This window comes from Myotis lucifugus, unplaced genomic scaffold (genome assembly GCF_000147115.1).
Source record: "Myotis lucifugus unplaced genomic scaffold, Myoluc2.0 scaffold_586, whole genome shotgun sequence".
NCBI lineage: Eukaryota > Metazoa > Chordata > Mammalia > Chiroptera > Vespertilionidae > Myotis > Myotis lucifugus.
In genome coordinates this window covers 99,139-109,857 of record NW_005871634.1, presented here as the reverse complement: position 1 = coordinate 109,857, position 10,719 = coordinate 99,139, and the positions used below count along the sequence as shown (strand labels likewise).

General features: G+C 39.3%; 1 protein-coding gene across 1 annotated transcript in view; it reads right to left on the bottom strand.

The window, feature by feature from the left end:
* The window catches only part of EFCAB2 (EF-hand calcium binding domain 2), a 123,070-nt gene that overhangs the window by 42,847 nt on the left and 69,504 nt on the right, over nt 1–10,719 (bottom strand). The gene's annotated exons all lie outside the window — the stretch shown is intronic.

Below are 10,719 nucleotides of genomic sequence, written 5' to 3'. Positions count from 1 at the left end.
TCTGCTGATCCCGGTGCTGGGAGGCATATTACCCTTTTACTATATAGGATAGAGGCCGGGGGCCGGCTGGTTTGCCCTGAAGGGTGTCCTGGATCAGGGTGAGGGTCCCCACTGGGGTGCCTGGCAAGTCTGGGTGAGGAGCTGAGGGCTGCTTTCAGGCTGGCAATTGACTGAAGCTCCCAACCACTCCTTTTTTTCTTTTTCTTTTTTTTTTTTTTTTATTCTGGGCCAGCTTTAGCTCTGGCTCTAGCTCTGAGGCTTCCGCTACTATAATCGAAACAATGTATAACTCTAGCTCTGAGATCCCGGCTGGCTGAAAGCTTTTTTCTGGGGTTTTGTTTAGCTTCTATATTTGCAACATAGTTTCTTAGAGTTGTAGCTCAGAGGCCGGCAAGTCAGGCGGGGAACGTTGCAGTCTGCAGTCACTGGAGCAAGCAAGCCTCATGTTCGCTTCCAGCTGCCTGGCTGCCGGCCGCCATCTTGGCTGACAGTTAATTTGCATAAGGATATGCTGATTAGCCAATGGGAAGGGTAGCAGTCGTATGCTAATTACCATGTTTCTCTTTTATTAGTGTAGATTTCTAGGGGTACTTTGGTTTAAGTGTATAGCATCAGATGCATTTTTACACAGATGCCTAAAGTAAACAGCATTGGGAAATGCTAGTGAAACAGCCAACGTATAGAATATCTTTTTAAAGGAAATGTTTCTAAGTTTTGTAATGACAGTTCTTGAGTCAGGCTTCTTGTTAATAATATACTATGTTAGTGTCCTTTCATTGTTGTTTTTATTTTGTAGACTAATGCTAAAGACTTTCCTGTATAATTATCTAGAACTGTTCTGGAAAAGTTTTAAGAGTACAAATTATAACAACTTAGTCATGTAAAAAAAATCAACCCCAAAAGGGAAATATTAGGAAGAAAAATACTGGTTTGATATAGTCCAATTCTCAAAAGATTGATATCAGCCAATCTTCCCCAATTAGGAGAGCATAATGTTCTGTTATTGCTAAAAGTGACACAGCAGAGACAGTAGGTATAGTAATCTGATTGAGAGCACTGGCCCTGGAGCTAGACATCTAGGCTCAAACTTGGCTCTTCTACATACTAGCTGTGAGATCTCGGGCAAATGGCTGAGTCTCTCTGTGCCTGTTTCCTCAACTTAAATGATGACAATAATAGTATCATCCTTGGAAAACAGAACAGCAGTTCCTCAAAAAGTTAACCATCAAATTACCATATGACCCAGAAATTCCACTTCTGGATGAACACCCAAAAGAGTTGAAATCAGGAACTTGAGCAGATATTTGTGTACCAATGCTCACAACAGCATTTTCACAATAGCCAAAAAGTGGAAACAACCCAAAGGCCCATAGATGGATGAATGGATAAACAAAATGTGGTATATATAGCATGGAATATTACTCAGCCTTAAAAAGAAATTAAATTCTGATGCATGCTACAAAATGATTGAATGTCTCCAAGACATTAAGTGAAATAAGCCAGACACAGAAGGTTAAGTACTGCATGAATCCACTTACAGGCGGTATCTAGAACAGTCAAACTCATAGAGAAAAGAAAGTAGAATGGTAGTTGCCAGGAGTGGGGTTGGGAGTACTATCGGGTACAAAGTTTCTGTTTGGGATGAAGAAAAAGTTCTGAAAATAGATGGTGGCCGATGGTTGCACAACAATGTGAATGTACTTAATGTCACTGAACTGCACTTAAAAACGGTAAATAAATACACTGCATCCTAATTCAAATGTACTGTTGGTTATAAAATTAAAGGGCATACATATCAAACAATAAAAGGGGTTTAACAATTCTGAACACTGTTATCCAAGGTTCCAGGTAATGAAGCCAACTAGCAAGCCAAACCCAAACTAAAGCATCACTTTCCCCTTCTTGCCCTTTTCATGAGAATTATAGTCAGACTGTCTGTATATTCTTGCCAAAGAATGGCTAAAACACCATGGTACGTAACATGTCAGAAAGTTATATTAACCTATTAACATTTTCATGTGACAAACTAATAAAAGCTTTAGAAAATTTTATTGTCAGAACAATACATTTAAACTATTCAAATTTAAATGAAAGTATAACTATAACAATTGTCTCTGCATGATGTCTAAATAACGGATGTTAGTGGTTGCAAAAATATTTGGCAACTTACACTGCTCAAATCAACATTTCAAAGCAACAACTAAAACAATGCCTCTGATTTTAAAATATCTCATGAAAAAAATAACTTTTATATAGAAGAAAATCTTGAGGATTATTAGAATATATAATGAATGCAGTACCTAAGGAAATTATTGTTTTAAGAAATATATTTTTAATCTATATAGTTATTAGGATGAAATGTAATGTGAACAAATGTAATGTGAACAAATGTATAATGTTGTGCTTCTCTCTCTATATTTGTGTAAATTGGTACTGTAGTACACAGACAGACGTGAGCAGAGCAAGAGCATAGGCCTGGTATGGACTATCACCAGGGTGGAAAGCCCCAGATGCCTAGCAATGGGCAAAACTGGGAAAACAAGGACCTCACCCCCAGGATGACCTCTCCTCCCCTAGGGTATTGCTGTTCTTGAGATTTAGACCCCGACTGTCATATCGATGTCGTGCTGTTCAGACCCTCCCCTGACTTTCCTCCCCTGCATGTCGCTAGTCATGTGGTCGACTCCCTTAGAGGAGAAACACAGGAGCCGGAGAAGAGCCTCAAAGGACTTCCATGCGAGCTCTTGCATGATCACTCCTTAAGCATTAATCCCTCAGGACAATGAGGTTCTGACCCACATCAAATAACCTTAAGAATAAAATCTCGGGTCTATTGACAGAGTTTTGGTCAAACCAGGCCTCAGTTGTGTTTCAGTTCCAGGCCCAGAAAAGCAGCAAGGCTAACAGAGGGGGTATGGGGAAGGGGGGAAAGGTGGCACCACACATGCCATGGTGACTGTAGGACCAGATGTGATGACTGATGACCCCCTACCCTGGCACCAACCAATAAGTAGGAACCACAACCCTGAAAGAACAACACCTGGAAAGCTGATGAATATTCCATTGAGATCCTCCCCTGGGATTTTCCCTAAGACAGGGGTGGGCAACCTTTTTGTGAGTGCGTGCCAAAACCAGCAAAATCTCTGACTCAAAGTTCTTCTGCGTGCCAACCCTAATTTTTTGAGAACATGTTACGCCTACTTGATATCTCTTAAGGTGTACGTATGTGAAGAACCTTGAAGAAATAATAAAATTCATTCGAGTGACAAAAACACAGTATATGATGATGAAAAATACATTCATTTTCTAATGTTTACATGTACACTGATAGTCTGACAGAAAACTTTATGACTCCGTTTGATATTATCAGTGGGACTTTTGCTGCTGCATCACTGAGGACAGAGATTTTACATCAGGTTTCTATTTCGTGACCTTCAGAGATATGCATGAGCTACTACTTTCATCTGTCAGGCTACTCCTATTACAAGACTTAACAAAATTCATCACTGAGAACAAAGATTCACACGCGTATGTGGATGAAAACATGGAGAGTAACGCTGTTGCAAAGTTTTTTAAACAGAAAAAATTTTCTGGAATGGCATTCCAAGTCCTCAATAGTTCGTTTTCGACACTTCCCTCTGGTACTCCTATCTCTAATCGCTTTTTTTCAATGTTTTCCAAGTCAACTCTAAGGTCAATAAATTTCTGCTTCCAAATTGAGCTACTCTGAAATTCAATCAACTGCATTTCAAAGTCAGCCATGTCTATCCATGAAAACATTTGTAAGTTTAGTTCCTCCAGTTTCATGCTGTCTGGAAACCTCATGAATTGTGCTGTCTCTTCCAGTTCTCTGAATTTCGCAAATCTTGAGAAGAACTGCTCAATAGTTGACTCGATGATGTTTAAAAACAGCTTTTGAAGGCTTTGACAGTCTGTTCGGTCATCTTTTGGGAGGTCTTTGATGTGCCTCTTGAGGTTTGGGAAATATCTAAATCTCTCACCATCCACATCCCTCTTAAAGACTTCCAGTTCCTTTTCAAAAGCCTTTATGTAACCAAACATAACATCAAGTGTCTTGCCAGTTCCTTGTTGTTTAACATTTAAGTCATTCAAATGTTCACAAAAATTGTAAATGGAAGATTATGAGAGGGTTTCGCGTGCTAGCAAAAGTTACTGGCGTGCCATGTTTGGCACGCATGCCAGGGGTTGCCCACCCCTTAGGTTAGTGCCCACTCTAACCTAAGATCTCTGCCTTTAGAGAGCAAATAAAAACCCTCAGGATGGAGGACTCGGTTTGCACCCTCGCCTTTTGCCCTCTCCTTCCCCCCAGGCATGTACATCCTTGCTTTCTTTCTCCTAAGTTCCAAGGGCCCATTTTTTGCCTCTGTAACTTATTTCCTGAGCCCACACAGCCCAACTGGCTCACTTGTTCCACAGCTCACTTCCTCTACCTCTGTGCCTTTTTTTTTTAACTTTAATTAATTTATTTATTTTTTAAACTTCACCCAAGGGCATGCTGAGACAGAGAGAGAGAAACATTGAAGCGAGAGAGAAACATCAGTGTCCTTCTGTACACTCTCCAACTGGGGGTCAAACACCCAACCCAGGCATGTACCCTGATTGGTAATCCAACCAGCAATTTCCAGTGCATGGGATGACACTCAACAAACTGAGCCACTCCAGCCTGGCCCTCTGTGACTTTCTAAATAAACTTTTCCTTGTATTTGAGTCTTGGCTCTGAATTCTTTCTTAGCCAAAGCTCAAGTGCCGAGGTTGCTGAACCGAAGTTCAATCACCAGTAACATTCTGGTGCCATTTCGCCACAAAAGTACTAATTAGAGTCCATATATCTTCATGTTATTTTTTTAATATATTTTATTAATTTTTTACAGAGAGGAAGGGAGAGGGATAGAATTAGAAACAACGACAAGAGAGAAACATCGATCAGGGCACTTCATTAGTTATTAACACACAACAGATTAAGATGTTATACAAATTTTTAGAAACTTCCATGAAGTGCTTGGCTAATGACATATTTAGGTCAGTGCAGAAATAAAGTCACAATTAAAAACCACAGAATCTCGAGATGAAAGAGAATTTGATGTCATTTAGCCCTCTCAACTACAGGAAAAATCCCCTCTGAAACATGCTTATGTGGTCCTGGACCAGAGTTTGGTTTATTCTTCTCTACTGTAAGGACTAATCACTTTTTTTTAAAAAGCATTGTATTGACTATGGCCACCACAAATGAAAAAATGTGTTTACTGAGATCTTAAAAATGTTTTTTAAAGATCCATACTCAGTTCCCCTTCAGCAGGAAAAAAATCTTACTTAACTCTTGATTAGTCATGTTAATAGAAGTGTAAAGCCTGGCCTGCTTGGCTCAGTGACTGAACATCGACCTATGAACTACAGTGGGGCCTTGACTTACGAGTGTCCCGACTAACGAGTTTTTTGAGATACCAGCTGTCTCTCGGCCGATTTTTTGCATTGAGTTGATAGAGTAATTTGAGTTAATGAGCTCCTTAACGAGCTCGGTCTCAGAACAAATTAAACTCGTAAGTCAAGGCCCCACTGTACTAGGAGGTCAGGGTTTGTCAGGGCACATGCCCAGGTTGTGAGCTCTATCCCCAGTGTGGGGCGTGCAGGGAGCAGCCTATCCCTATCTCTTTCTCTCTCTCTCTCTCTCCCCCCCTTCCTCTCTGAAATCAATAAAAATATTTTTTAAAAATATAGAACTGTAAATAAAGCCATAATTCATCATTGTGCTCTGGAAACAATTTCTTGCTACAGAACATGTTTAAACTATAACCTTGATATATATGAGAAACTGGTTGGTTGGTAATCCAAGTAATTCTATTTAATTCATGATTACATCTAATTCAAAATCAGAAATAATATCTCAAAAATTAAATGAAGCTAAAATTAATATGTAGGTTTTCAGTAAGTTTATGCAATTTTGCCAAGCTTGGAGGAAAATATTAGCAATAATACGTTTATTTTCACAGAAATGTCATGTTAGCAGGTGTTCTAGAAAATGTTACTTTTTATAGAGTGCCCATTTAGCAAAAATGAAATGACCATATGTAGAAATAAGCACTTTACAAGATGATCAGATGGTGAAATAATACCAGAACTACTAATTAACAAGCACACTTTTATAACAGAACTACTACAAAAGATGCCACATTTCAGACTATCATGTATATTTTAATTAAAATATGTTGTATACTGACTGAAGGTTTATCAATGTTGATAAAATAAGAATCTTAGAAGTATTTTTTGTGTTAAACAGTAAGAATGCATTGATCGTGTACCCTCCATTCCCCATGCAATCTCATGGGTGTTTACTAGATACTAACCCTTAAGTGTGCTCTTAAAAATGATATCCTTTATATTAACTTGATTCAGTATCCTGAATAGATCCAGGAACCGGTATTTTTACAAAGTACCTCAGGGGATTTGATGAGTGGCCAAGTTTGGGAATCACTACATTAATTAACAGGGTAGTTTTAAAGAACATCAGGCTTTGCAGCCAGAAACAACCCCAAACAAATTCCTACTCTAACCTTTAGAGACTAAGTGGGCTTGGGCAAGCTATTTAGTTTCCCTAAAGATCAAACATACTTTTCTAAAATGAGAATAATGCCTTGAACACAGAACATTGTAAGTATTAAGAGAAAATGTATATAAATACTTACAATGTGTATGGAAATATTAAATAGATGTTAACTGTTAATAACTATTTTAACTGCTCAAACCATCTACCTCTCCTCCATTCCCTACCTTTGTTCCTGCTCCTCTCTCAAGCTGGTACTCTCCCATTTTTTCCCTGCTTTTTTTTTGTTTTAAATACTTTTATTGGTTTCAGAGAGGAAGGGAGCGGGAGAGAGAAACAGAAACATCAATGATGAGAGAGAATCATTGATCTGCTGCCTCCTGCACACCCAACACTGGAGATCGAGCCCACCACCCGGGCATGTGCCCTGACCAGGAATCGAACCGTAACTTTCAGGTTCATAGCTCAACATTCAACCACTGAGCCACGCTGGCTGGGCAAACTTGTAAACCTTTAAGCCACTCTTTCCATCTCTTCCAACAAGCCTCCACCCACAGACACCATCTCCCTTCTCCTTCTCTAGACTAGGCCAAGTACTCGTCCTCTATGCTTACACATCACCCTGTGCTTATTTCTCTTCATTCATGAAACAATATTCATTGAACACCTATGATATACTAGACACTGAAGACACAGTAGAGACAAAACTGATGTGCTGACATTCTAATAGAAAATAAGATATTTTAAAAAATTACACAAGTAATTTTTATTGTGATCAAATCATTGCACTGCAATCAATTATTTGTGTCTGTTTTCCCACTAAGTACTAAGTCCTTCACATCTATATCAAGTTCATTTTTATATCTCTGGCATTGAACAATGTCTGGCATAAAGGAGATATTAATAAATACTCTTAACTAAAAAGATGAAAGGCTTAATTAATGAAAGTAAGTTCTGGAGAAGAAAAAAGTGGATGAGGTCATGAATACAAATGAGAAAAGGAGCGCTCTTCTACTAAAATAACAGGGAAGGAGGGAAAGGAGTGTTAAACATGTGTTTCAAGGTAGAGGCAACAAGCTGAGGGAGTTCAGGGCTAATGATTACCAGAGGTTGAAGTTAGATCAAACAGTTTTAAGCAAAGTTAAGGAGGTTGAAGTTAGATCAAACAGTTTTAAGCAAAGTTCCTCCCCCCACACACACAAGCCAGTAGGAGGCTAAAGTAGACATTCATGGATGCCTCTGCCTTCTCCTCTTCCTCTTCCCCCTCCCCCTCCACCTCATCTTCCACCTCCTTCTCCTGCTTTTCCCCTCCTCTTCCTCTCCTTTTCCTTTTTTTTTTTTTTTTTTTTTTTTGGCAACCAGGATCTAAATACTTCCTATTTTGAGGGAATTCCTGTTGTGTCTATTAGCAGAATACAATGTCATCTCACTAAAGAAGCCAAAAAGGATAGATCTTCCCTCTCCCAGTCTTCGGGTAGTAAAGGAATAGGAACGTGACCCAGGCTCAGCCAATCAAGATTCTTGTGCAGGATTTTGAATTTTAAGGAGCTAATACAAAAAAGTAGGGAGTTTTGAATTACATATGGGGATGGAAAAAGCAATAACAGCAAGAATTTAGTTAACATTAGTTCAAGGGCAGCAGTACTGTTAGAGACAGAAATAGAATATTGGGGACTAGCTATTAGTTGTAAGAAATATTAATCATGCTCTGTTAACCATGATTGTTTTATTCTGATTTTAAAAAGCACATTCACCCGCCGTGGCTCAGTGGTTGAGTGTTGACCTATGAATCAAGCGCTCATGGTTCAATTCCTTGGCATTTCTTCATCAGTTTTCATGCCTGGGCTGCGGGCTTGATCCCCAGGGTGGGGCATGCAGGAGGCAGCCAAACAACGATCCTCTTTCATCACTTATGTTTCTCTCTCTCTCTCTCTCCCTTCCTCTCTGAAATAAATAAAAACAGATTTAAAAAAAAATAGAGAGAAAGCACATTCTAACCTGGCTGGGGGTTGAACACCCCTGGGACCTGGGAGTCAACCTTGGAATGGGGTCCATTCTCAACCAAGAACTGCCTATTATCACAGAAAGATTAACAACATTGTTGCCCAAATAACATGGCCTGCCTGGAGCCCACATGGCCAGTAACGTGTAACCATTATGCCCATTTTTTTTTCCTCTTGCCTACTTTCCCATGTAATCTTTCTCCTACCGAATATAAGCAGCTGGCTTATGGAGGGGGGCAGAGCAGATTTTGATGGATGACCTGCTGTTCTCCCCTGCTGCCGGCAGGACTGGAATAAACACTCATATATGACTCAACCCTGTCTCTGCTTAATTGGCTTAAATAGTGACAGGCAGCCTGGTCCCATTGGTTGTCCAGTTTCAGCACAGCAGTAGAAAATTAACCAAACTGTCCTTGTAGCATGACCTTGGCCGTACAACCTCCTTGGTTTGTGGTGGTTGTGTTGTCCAAGTTCATTCTCCAGATTCCCTGTTGATTTTGTGAGCTCCCTGCTAACTTCTACTAAATTCCTTTTCTACTTACGTTAGCCACTATGTTTCATTTGGTTGATAAATTGGGACGGGGAGAGATAGAAGGATTGAAGAAACCAGAGGTCTTGATAAGGTCCAACAGCAGGTAATTTATGTAAGGAAACAGACCACCACCGGAAAGCTGGGAGATTGTGGTCAGTTGATAGTATAAAAGAGTCAGGACTTCAAAGTGTCTCACAGGATCTAGATATGAGAGTAAGATGTTAAAAAAGAATGGAAATGAAGATCACTGAAGTTGGAAAGAATAAAGAATTATGAAACTACTGTGTTGGATGAATGGCCTACCTAGTCACTGAAGTCATCCAAAATGATGGTGGAATTTGGAATGGACAGAAAACTGATAAAGAAATGGCAAAGGCTTTGATCAGCAAACAGTAGGCAAAAGGGAGACAGTAATAAAGAGAAAAGGTGAAGAAGAACAAATTTCAAAGGAAGAATTTTTATGTAAGAATGAAAAAGCAATTAATTTAGAATTTGAAGTGGGCTGATTCAACTTCTACTTGAAGGCAAAAAGACATGGGAGAATGAATAGTCCTTACTCTGAAATGGCACCAAAAGAAGCGGTATGCCAAGAGAAAGCGGAGATTAAGTTAAGAAAAAGGAATGAGCAGGGTGTCCTATAAAAAAAGTATTTGTCCACTCATCTGCTGATGGGCACTTAGGTTATTTCCAAATCTGTGCTGCTATGAACATAGGGGTGCATATATCCATTTTGATTGGTGTTTCTGGTTTCTTGGCATATAGTCCTAAAAGTGGGATTACTCATCAGTAGATGAGTGGATTAAAAAACTGTGGTTCATCTACACAATGGAATGCTACACCGCTATAAAAAAGAAGGAACTTTTACCATTTGCAACAACATGGATGGAACTGGAAAGCATTATGCTAAGCAAAATAAATCAATCAGACAAAGATCTCACTCATATGTGGGATATAATGATCAACATAATTTGATGAACAAAAATAAATCCAGAGACAAATGGCAGAGGAGGTGGGGGTGTTAGAGAGCAACCAAAGGACTTGTATACATGCATATTAGCATAACCAATGGACACAGACACTGGGGCAGTGGGGGCTGCCGGGGTGGGAATGGCTGGGGGGGAGGGTGAGGAAGAAGGAGACATATGTAAAACTTTAGACAATAAAAAAAAAGTTTTTGTAAAGAAATTTATTTACATGAGAATAAGCCTCAAGCACCAAAGGACTCCATACAAAGTAGTGAAAAGAAAGTCAGGAGGAAGAGAAAGGACAGGTGAAGAAGGTCAGAGCTATATAAAGAAGGGAACACAAGAAAATAAAATAACTGGAGATGTCTGCATATGAAACAGAAGTAAACAGCTGAATACAAGAATGCTGAAGAAAATTCATATTTAAATACAAAGGCAATAATCCTATAGAATATTTCCTCTCTTTTACCTAAGGCCCAGGCTCCTGTCTTCCTATCCAAATTCAGATTCAAATCTGTGTCCTCTAGTGAAATATTGACAAGTTAGTTGATCTTTTTAAGCTTCAACGGGGGTAGCAGTTCCTTTCAGGACTGTAAATACTAAATGAACAACATGAGATTGGTCTAACCCACTGGTTCTCAACCTTCCTAATGCTGTGAC